This window comes from Rhineura floridana, chromosome 2 (assembly GCF_030035675.1).
Source record: "Rhineura floridana isolate rRhiFlo1 chromosome 2, rRhiFlo1.hap2, whole genome shotgun sequence".
Taxonomy (NCBI): Eukaryota; Metazoa; Chordata; class Lepidosauria; order Squamata; family Rhineuridae; genus Rhineura; species Rhineura floridana.
The window spans coordinates 216168537-216180306 of record NC_084481.1 but is presented as its reverse complement, the minus strand read 5'-3'; positions in this window follow the sequence as shown (position 1 = coordinate 216180306).

Here is an 11770-nt window from a genome sequence, read left to right as displayed (position 1 = left end):
TATGGTCAAGCTCCTCCAAAAGATTGGTCTTTTTATGTGATGGGAAGTGATGGGAAAATGCAGTGGAAAATGCAGGATAATACTTGCTTCTGCACAAGGACTTAACTAGCCTTCACGCAAACAAATCAGAGCAAATGCTCATTAAACGTCCAGCTTCTTGTACTAATTTATTTATTTCAAACATATTTGTATTCTACTATTTCATGTAAAAACATCAAACCAGTTTACAAGTAAAAAAAACACCCTGTACAGTAAAAACCATTAAAAATACAGTAAAACCAAAAGTCAACTATTGCAAAATATATCTTTTTAATTGTCTGCATAAGCCTGGTGGAACAGAAAGGTTTTCAGCAGGTGTTTAAAAGTTAAAACTGAAGACGCCTGCTGAATTTCTGTTGGCAGAGCATTCCAGAGACAACACAGGTTGCTCTGGAGCAACCTTTTTCCTGAATATGTGTTTCAATTTGTTTGTGGGAAGGTCAGATGATGCTCTGTCCGAGGGTGTAGTTGTCCTGGTTCTCAGGGTTTTTGGGAGCAGTGTCCCCATGTCTCCAGCATCCTATGAACCAATCCTCATGAAAGGAGAGTGTGTTAGACACTGAGAAGAGTCTTCTCACATGTTTCCATGTCCTTTCCTGCTGATTGAAGCCAATTGGAGTGAAAGGAGGTGAGTCAGCCACTGAGAAGACTCTTCTCAGTAGCAAACACTCTTCCCTTTCATGCTTATTGCCCCCCAGGGATGTCTGTTGTTGTGGGAAAAGGCATTAATGAGGATCTCATTCTTGATCCAGCAGCAAAAAAAGGGTGCTCACAGGCTTACAGTCCTAAAGACATGACAAAAGGAAAAAAGGAAGAGGAGGGCAGAGGAAACCCAGGCACCATTGCCTAAAGTTACATCATTGTTCTTATAACAATCACCTGGAATGGAAACAGCTGAAGGAGAGGAGGGTCCAAATGGAGTTGCTGTCCCAACAGAGCCAATGGAGTGGCCTGCTTTCTGTAAATGACATACAAAAGTAGCATTGTGATCATCAATTAGAGTTTTGTTGCTGCCCATCAATAAACATTCCCTGGCTGGCTTACAACAAAATATTTAAACCACTCTACATTTCCCTACTACACGGTTTTGCAAGTGGCTTCCCGAGTTGGGCCAAAATGTTTTCATCTCCAAATGGGCATTGTGAAACTATGGGAACAGGTTTAGCCAAATCTGCCTGCCCATTTCCCTATGCATCCCTGTTAGCAAAGGGGACAGAGACTTAGGGCCACATTGGGTGTATCTATTGTAGCTTCTTTGTTAAGCAGCAGCTGCTGGGGGGTGGGGTGGGTGATCAAGATTGGGCCAGTAGAGTGCAAGGAGGAAGGGTTCACCTTTTCCCCTCATCACAGGCCCAAATAAAACATTTTTGTCGTGCCCCCACCTTGCCCACACACTTCTGCTAGCAGAGGGAGACACCTTTTTTACTTTTACACACTAAAACATAGCAATGCCGTGTTAGGGATTCCTTTGTGTACTCCCTCAGTCCTGTTGCTCTTACGGTTCAGGTATCCAGGCAAACCTCAACTCCCCTGGGGCACTTTGTCTCTTGAAAGCCCACTGCTTCTGGTGGAGCTCCCGGAACCTGATACTGCCTCACTCCTTCCGGTCCTCGCTGCCACCACAGACAAATGTATCTGCTCCACCCTTAGCCCAGCCAGTGTCAAGGCAAAAGGGCCAGTTCACTTTGTGTTCATAAGCATATGGTTTCAATACGTTTCTCTTGGTCTTTCACTCAAAGCACTTGAAGTTCTTTAAGCTCTTAAAGTCCTTTCTGTCCTAAATGTAAATGTACTGCCTTCAAGTCGATTCCGACTTATGGCGACCCTATGAATAGGGTTTTCATGGGCTGAGAGGCAGTGACTGGCCTAAGGTCAACCAGTGAGCTTCATGGCTATGTGGGGATTCAAACCCTGGTCTCCCAGGTCATAGTCCAACACCTTAACCACTACACCACACTGACTCTCTGCCTTCCTGTCCTACCCACTCTATAATATTCCTAGTCTATCTCCACCCCTCCTCAATTTAAACCCAGAATAATAATCAAACCTACGCAGTCTGTCTACCACCCTCCACACAACCTCTTCACTCTTCAGGCATCCAGCCCCATCCAACTGCCAAACTGTCACACACTCAAATATAAACATTCAACTCCCAGTCTGTCAGCCAATCACCAACCAGCACACTCCAGCATTCTACTCACTTATTCCCCCCTCCCAATACTCACCCCTTACCTTAAATGTTCTAATATCAACTCTTACCATAAATATCAGAATACACAAGCTGAGATCATTATAACATAAAGTTATGGAACATCACAGCCTCCCCTTGAAACTGCTGTTGGCAGCAACAGCAACTCACCCCCCTCAGTGCATAGTGGGTTTTGAAGGGCCATTTTCATTGGGGTTGCTGTGCAAAGAGAAAGGGTTACAACCCTCCCTACATACCACACTTCTGTTTTTGGTGCCCTCCGACTGCTATATAGCAACAAAAAATAATTCCCAGACAAGTTAAATGTAATCATACATGCCTCTTAATCTTTATGTTTGGCAAAATCCCAGGTAGCTATATGTACTGACCAGGGAGAAGTGTATGTGCAATCTGAGGTGTTTTGAAAGTTTTGATAGCATCGCATTGCTCAGGTGAAAAGGCCAATGAATATTTAGTTATGTATTACATTTATAGGCTACCTTTCCTCCAAGAAGTTCAAGGTGGTGCATAGGATTCTCCCCTTTCTCCATTTTATTTTAATTTCACAATGACTCTGTGGGGAGGGACAGGCTGAAAGAGTGTGACTGGCCCATGGTCACCCACTGAGCGCTGTGGCTGAGTGGCGTTTGAATCCTGGCCTCCCAAGTCCTAGTCCAACACTCTAACTCAGGGATTGTCAATGTGGTGCCCTTGGACAGAATTGTGCATTGAGGTCTTCTTCTGGTGCTCATGAAGGCTGTGAGACCTGTCCCCTTACTATCCTCTTGATCATGAGGTGGTAAGAGTGAAAAGTACACAGAGCTGAAGAGGAGGTTGGAAAAGTGTCTCTTTTCCACTTTCTGTTTCATTTCTATATGCGTTTTAAGGCTTGGATTAATTCATCTGAATCTGACTTTTATCCACATCCCTTGGAAAAGCTTAAGGTCACATCCACAACATACATTTATTCCACTATGATTGTTTATCATAGCTTCCGCCAAAGAATCCTGGAAAGTGTAGTTTGTGAAGGGTGCTGAGAGTCATTAGGAGACCATTATTCCCCTCACAGAGCTCCAGTTCCCAGAATTCTCTGGGAAGAGGGCTGACTGTTAAGCCACTCTGGTCATTGGAGCTCTGTTGGGGAACAGGAGTCTCCTAAAAACACTCAGCACCCTTCACAAACTACACTTCCCAGGATTCTTTGGGGGAAGCCACGACTGTTTCGAGTGGAATAAATGTCTGGTGTGGATGTGGCTGACAGTGTACCTGCAAACTTTCCCTCTTGGGAGGCACTGATCCAGGTGAGGGAAGAGTGAAGTGACTGGAGGGAGTGGCACCCACAACACTTTGCTCAAAAAATCCAGATGTGCCCACAGGCCTAAAAAGGTTAGCAGCTCCACTCTAATCACTGCACTACTACACCAGGGGACTGGCTATGGCAAAAGATTTGAAACACTTCCAATTTGTATGCAGTCCTCCTCCATCCTCTGTCTAGGATTGCAGTCTTAGCTCCCCTACCTGATAATTTTGGTTTCAAATATATTTGAGGAGACTAGACTCTCAGTGCCGTTCCTTCCCCCACCCCCCACCAAGACTTTGGTCCTGCAAAAAAATAAAATAAAATGACACTAAATGATGGGGGGGAGGGAAACATTTTTTTTTGTATTGATTGAAAGCTTTACAAGATTCCCAAAGGACTGATTTATGTGCTGATTCAAAACTGCCAGGGCGTTTAACTGAAATGCCAATTGTGCAAGTGCTGAGCCTGTAATTGTAGAAGACTGTGACTAAAGTATGCCAAAACCAGATCAACTCCTCTTGGGGAAGACTTGAACATCAGTATTCTAGTCTGATGCTCATTATTATGTCTGAATTACAAATCCCTGAAACCAGTGTGTGTGTGTGTATGTGTGTGTGTAAAGTATTAGAACAGAAGACCCAACATGCAAGAGAAAATGCTGACCATGCTGACTGCAGAGTGAGAACTAACCACTAGATAATAAAGACCATCACCTCACTGTGTTGCCTAATGATCCAGAGCTGATGTTATCCAGTAACAGTGTAATCAGCTTGTTGGCTGTAATGTGGAGAACTGGGAACAGGTCTATTTTATTGCTGTTTTTGGCATAAAGATGACTCTCTTTGAACAATCAATAAGATGCCAAGATAAGGGCCAAACAACACATTAAACACAAATGTATGCATTAAGGGAAAAGCATCTTCCGGAGGTGTTGATGTGGAGTAGAAATCCAATGGGGGAGAGAGGCACTTAACATTCCCTCTGCTGCCAGGCCACATTTCCTTGCAATTCTCCTCCAAGCCTCCATAGCCTCCAGGATTGGGGAAGGGCCATAGCTCAGTGGTAGAGAATCTACTTTGGAGGAGATCCCAGGTTCAGTCCTTGGCAGCTCCATATAGGGATGGGAAAGACTCCTGGTCTGAAACCCCAGAAAGCCGCTACCCATCAGTGTAGACAATACTGAATGAGATGGACCAATGGTCTGACTCAGTATAAAGCAGCTTTCTATGATTCAAGACATGTTTCCCCCTGCAGACACCTGGTTACAGTCGACTAAGTCATACACAGAGTGAGCAATGGAAGGATCTGTCAGTTTCGATTCTCTCCATTTCTTGTTTTTCCAGTCTTAAAATTCAGTTCTCCACAGTTCTGCAGCAATTTATTATTGTTGTTGTTGTTGTTGTTGTTTTGTTTTGTTTTGTTATTGTTATTGTTCACCCTCATGAAAATTCATCAGCATTTTAGTGTGCATTTCTCCAATAACCATGTTTTTGTATGCAGATTTGACTAATGTACACATCTTTGGAAACAATTTACACCAATTTAATGCATTTTTTTATATTATATTCTCTAGTATATTCATTTTTATGCACGCTTTCCCCTAAACTATGCATTTTTGTAAAGATTGTGTGGTTGTAGAACTGCATCACAACATTTGAATGAGTGCGAATTTTGAAGGATGGCTCTGTTTTGGCTCTCACATTGTCTTGGAAAATGTGAATTTAATAGATTTGTCTTTAAATGCAAACCGATTCAAATTTATCCCCATCCCTACTCAGAGTAGACCCATTAAAATGAACACGCTTAAATTAGTCATGTCCATTGATTTCAATGGGCTTTGAGTATGACTCACACTGCGTGCAGCCCACTCTTTGCATCTGAGGCAGGATTTACCTTAGTTCAGCCATTTTAAACAAAATTTCAGTTCTTGACCATGTTATAAACATACATTTTTCCAGTAATGGGTGATCAGTGTGTTTGGACGGGCACTGAGTGCTTTTTCAGGGCTAAATTTATACCCAAGACCTGTAAGAAAAAGAGAATTCTAAGTACAGAAACTTGTTTATAGTTTTTTGAGATGACCCAGATACCAAATATTCTTTCTGTGTAATCAAAGTTTACACTCCAGGGTAATGGCTAAATGACTCCCAAACTATTTGCAGCTGTGAACTGCAAGGCAAAAGAGAGAGAAATGACAGATATCCATTTTGAATTATGTTCCCTTTATTATGGGCACTGTGCCACACACTCAAGTTATAGAGACACAGGTAAGTTTCCTGTCATTGGGCAATTAGCAGCTATGTTTAGGTTAGGGTTGGAGAATCTATCACCCCGCAGAACTCTTTGGATTACAGTTCTCATCATTCTTGACCATTGGCCATAGTGGCCAGGGCTGATGGGAGTTGTAGTCAAACAAAGTGGAGATGGGGGGCATACAGGTCCCCCATCCCTGGTTGAGGGATTTTCATTAGTAAAATGTTTCTTAGATGTTTTAATGATCAAACTGAAGTTATCATACTTTGGACACATCATGAGAAGACATGATTTACTAGAAAAGAAAATCATGCTGGGAAAAACAGAAGGGAGTAGAAAAAGAGGAAGGCCAAACAAGAGATGGATTGATTCCATAAAGGAAGCCACAGACCTGAACTTACAAGATCTGAACAGGGTGGTTCACGACAGATGCTCTTGGAGGTCGCTGATTCATAGGGTCGCCATAAGTTGAAATCAACTTGAAGGCACATAGTAACAACAATAATTGTGTTATCATTTGTGTGTTTGATGCCCTAGGCTCATTTGGGAGGAAGAGTGGGGTACAAATTTGATAAATAAAATTATATAGTGTAATGGGCCATCCTTCCTCCCTGAGCACCATAGCCCTGATCTGGATTTGCACCCCTCCAGAAAAATGCCCCATGCCTGGTTTTTATCAATATTTAAAGAAACAGGATATCCAGCCCCAGATCGCATTGTTTAATCTACTTCGGCCCTCACTGATGCAGAGATAGCAAGTAAAATGAATGTTATTTCATTTCAGTGATTTTAGTATTTGCAATACTCTGTGGGAATTTGCAGCTCTGTGGGAATGGCCGTAGCTCAGTGCCAAACCAAAATTTCTTGGAAATCCTGCCTTCTGAGTTTCACATGAATGTCTGGATCAGCTTACAGGGAAATCACATGGTTGTCCAATAACACTGATAAGTAGGCTAGAACCACTACAGTGGCTTCTTTGTTCATGGGATCTGGTTAAGGTAACAACCCTCTTCTTTAAGGTCATCTCACTTGAGGCTTGATGCACATGGAAACAGGTACATGGAACTCTCAAAAAATCAGATAAATCTCAGAGGCTGATATTGAGGGTAAAGACAGAGGAATGAATCTACCCATGATGGGTTTCTCACTTTTCTGATCTTAACTTCAGTTCTCCACATATTTTTTTTTTAAAAAAGGTCTCATGAAAATTCACCAGCATTTGTGTGAATTTCTCCTAATATACACATGTACTCAAAGCCATTTCCCCTAATATAATGCAATTTTGTATCTTAATTTTACTATTATATGCATTTATATGCACACTTTACACTAGTTTATGCAGTTTTGCACACATTACTTGGCTGAAGAACTGTACTGCACAATTTGGTAAAGCTTTTAATTTCAAAGAATGGCTGTGGTTTGGTCCACATATTGTTGTGGAAAGTGCAATTTATTTATTTATTTATTTTAATTTATATACCGCCCTAAGCCAAAAAGGCTCTCTGGGCGGTGTACATAGAGGATAAACAAGAAAATATATGAATAGAACAAATATAAGAAAATCAAAAAGCAAAACAAACAAAGAACAGAAACTAAACAACATCACAACATACCAGCAATGAAACACTGTTTTAAAATACACTACAAAACAATTTCTTTAAAAAGAATATTTAAAATTTTTAAAATGCCTGGGAGTATAAAAAGGTTTTCACCTGGCGCTGAAAAGATAGCAGCGTTGGCGCCAGGCGTACCTCATCAGTAAATTAGGTAAGCTCTCTTTAAATGCAAACTGAATTGAATTTCCCTGCTATCCCTAGCTGAGGAGCTGTCACATAGATGATGGAGCAAATTTGTTTCCTGTTTCTCCAGATAAATCTCAAGCCACAAATTGCAAGAAAACTGCTTTTGACTGAACGTTAGTGGCACTTCCAGACTGTTGCTATTTTCTGGGTGGGATTCAATCACGTACTGGCTAATTCAAGTGGATTTGGTGTTCTTGCACAACAAACCTGCTACCAGAAAGAAGAGGTCTTTTTGCAGTAAAGGAAGTGACATGAAAAAGCACTGGAAAGTTTGGAGTAATAAAACCTCTTGAAGCTGACGTTGTATAACACCCCCCCCTTTTTTTTTTGCCAGACGGTCTTTCCTGTAATAAGAGAAATACAAAAATAGAAATAGAGGGATCTAATCATAAAAGAGAAAGATTATGACAATTTGTAATTAATTCCTTTAGTTTTGCTGCTGTTTTATATTATATTATATATATATATATATATATTTGTATATATAAACACACAAGTTTCAATATTACTTCCAATGTGACCTTCTTGATATTTTTTTATATTGAGTTTTGCTGTTCTGTTACTCAGTAAATTTTTACCAACAAAAACAGACTTCTTTATTGCAATGCCATCCCACATGTTAATACAATCATGCAATTAAGCATAATTACTTAATTCAACAATTATGCATTAGTACAGGTGTGGGAAACCTTTGGCTCTCCATATGTTGGTGAACTACAACTCCCAAGGATGATGGGAGTGGTAAGTCAGCAACATCTAGAGGGAAAAGGTTCCTTACACCTGCATTGGTATTACATGCCAAATTGCTTTTTCCTACCTATGTATACAACTGTAGGGGTTTTTCAGTACTTAGCATTCATTTGTTAGCTGCTGTTAACATATTTCCTACCATTTTTGGTAGTACTAGGGGAGCTCTGTCCCCCTGCTCACCAACTCCCTCCTGCCCCCCCCAATGTTCTCATCACCCCAGGCAATCCCACTTCCCTCACCAACCTGCTTGCCTTGCCTGTTCCTTTGCCACCACTGTCCTGAACTGCCGTTGCCCTGTGTTGCTCTGGACAAACACTGCTGCTGAGCAGTAGGCCTCCCATGCACCACGCCCGCCCAGGTTGCTGCCACTGTATAGCTGCTACTGCAAAGCTGCTGCCATCACTGCCTAGCCTGGTTGCTGAGATGGGGGGGCAGTGCGGGCAAAGTACAGGTGGTGGTGGGAAACATTCATGCTGCAATTTATAGCACCACCTGTTTGTGGCACTGCAAACTGCACAGTGTGACACATTTTTATGTATATAGATAAATATTCTTTTTTAAAAAAAATGTAAGGGGGGACAACATCCCTAAAACATCCCAATGAAGACTGAGCATGTAATATTGAGTATCAGTTGAAAAAGAAAAATGGAAAATTGGCGTCAAGAGGAAAGTGGAAGTAGTACAGAACAATCATTAAAATGACCAGCTACTCAAGAAATTTTTTTAATGACCTCATGGACCTCTTAGCATTAAAAAGTCCTCAAGCAACACCCAAAAGTCAAAAGTGAGGATGCCTGCCCAATCTATGCTGGAAGAGTGTTCCACAACACAGGACCAGCAACACTAAATGCTTGACTTCTAGTTGACGCCAGTCAGGCCTCTGTAATATGGAGGACAACTAATAGCACTCCTCTGAAGAATCTCAGTGATCAGGCTCGTATATAAGGGCTCAAGTGATCCTTAAGGTATTCTGGATAAAGGTAAGGATACCTTGAAATGTTTTGTTGCATGTCCCACGTGACAACATAATGGAAGTGATGTTCTTTGAACACTTGAAAACACCAAATAATCAGAAATGGGGAATATATGACCCACCAGATGTTGTTGGATTCCAACTCCCATCATCCCTGACCATTGGTCATGCTGGCTGAGGCTGATGGGAGTTGGAGTCCAACAACATCTGGAGGGCCAAAGGTCCCCCATTCCTAATATAAATGTTAAGCAGTGATATGGGTTTTCCAAATCCAAAATCTGGATTGGAAAATTTTCCAGAAAAAAGTTCTGGAAATTTGTTCTTTTCAGATCAGGGTAGTTTGCCTACAGTAATTTGCACTGGACAATTTTCAACTTGCACTGGAAAATTTTCAGTGTGCATCGGAATATTTTCTGATCCCTGGAGAATTACCTAATTTGGCATGTTTATCTCACTTGTAAACAAAGCTAAAAAGCAAACTTTGACACTGCCAAAGTTGCTTAATATTTATTTGCAGCTGGCATCCATTTATTGTTACTAATGAATTTATGAAACAGAAAACATTTCCACGGAAAAATATACAGGAAATTTCCCACCCCACATCACTGATGTTAAGTAATAGTAGCTTTACTATGATCTGCTTTGGTCTGGATTGACAGAAATGATCCAGATCGTAGCAAAACTGTTCTTATCAGCTCTGTAAAAAGAGCATTGTATGGGACAATGGTACCACTATTGTCTCCAAATATGCCCTATATGGCACATTATGGATTTCTTTATAGAGGGAAGGTTTGTAAGGTTTAAGAAAATACTGCATTGGGCACTATTTGTTTTCACAGATAAGAAAAACGTATCCGGTTCAATACAATGTTAGTGTTGCAAGAAAGGGTAATGCAGATTTTAAACATGCAGTGCACTTGGAGACTGGCAAATTATATCTGACTATAAAATAAATGCTAGGATATGAGTTACCAAGGAACCCAGTATGCTAATAACCATGTCAGAGACCATTGAAATCTGAAGCAAGAAGCTTGTCCTGTGTGTCACATATACCAGTTTGTAATTTCTAAGTCATGGCAACAAAGAGCATTTGCACCAAAGGAATTACATAATCAACCCAGACTCTTCTGATGCAACTTAAAAATAGCTAACCCAAGCGATACATCATGAGAGTAATGAGTGCATGCAGCGGGCAGAAGCATCCTGTGTAAAGGCTGTAGGAACAGTATTAATTTGCCAGTATTTTAATATGTTCTTTTGGCAGTGCTTCTGAATGCAAGACTAAGTGCTGCTTCCATGGGGGTGTCTACGCTGTCCACTGCTTGGTTCACAAACACCTCCATCCTTCCATCTGTTGCAGTGGAGCACATGGATTGGCTTACACCCTTTTGCTCTAGCTAATGGCAGGAACTTCAAAACTCAGCTGGCTAAGTTAATGGGGCCAGGGTGCTCTATTTTCCATCTTTTCCACCCGAGCTGCAATTAAGAGCTTGAGGGTGAAGTCAGGGTGAAGGAAGGATATTGAATAAAAGGCTTGTGGCTGGGGATGGAGGCGTGGAGGGACTATCAACTTTGCCCTGTGTTTGGATCCACTGGGAGGCATAAGCTAGAGTGACAAATGAGAGAAACTGCACATGTAGAAGAGCAGTGAAAATGGAGAAACACAGCTTTGAGTTGAAATAACCAACCAGTTCTTTAGGCAAGATCCGACAACGTGGACCCCAAGTCTTTCCCTGCATGAGGAGTGAGGGGAAGAGTCCGTAGGTCAGTGGTGGAGTATCTGCTTTGCATGCAAAAGGTCCCTGGCATAATCCCCAACATCGCTAGGTATGTCTGGATAGATCCCAGCTTGAAATCCTGGAGAGACACTGCTGAGCAGTGCAGACAAGACTGAGCTAGATGGACCTGAGATCTGACTCCCTATAAGGCATCTTTCAATGTTCCTAAGAGTGCCTCTTTCCTTCTGTCCATCCAATATGCCTGCTGTGCCACTGGTGCCACTGCCACCCATGGAGCAGTGTTGTATTCAGATGGGACCTACTCATTTAAAACCCAGGGAATTGACCACACAGTCTGATCCCATGCACATTGCATTTTATGCACATAGGCACAATTCAAATGTTGTGCCTCCATGGGACTAGCTCGTGGCATCAGATGTGGGGCAAGTACATGTGTTGGGTGGGTACCTAAGGTGCACTCTTGCTGTCTTGCTCAGTGGTAAAGCATTTGCTTTGCAGGCAGAAAGTCCCAGGTTCAATCCCCGACATTTCCAGGTAAGGCTGAAAAAAGGCTGTTGTGCCCCAGTAAGACCCCTGCCTGAAATCCTTAAGAGCTGCTGCTAGTCAGTATAGACAGTAATGAACTTCTTCTTCTTCTTCCTACTACTACTACTACTACTACAATTACTACTACTAATAATGCCATCCTAAAATACTCATGAAATACATAAAAAGTCCTCCCCAACT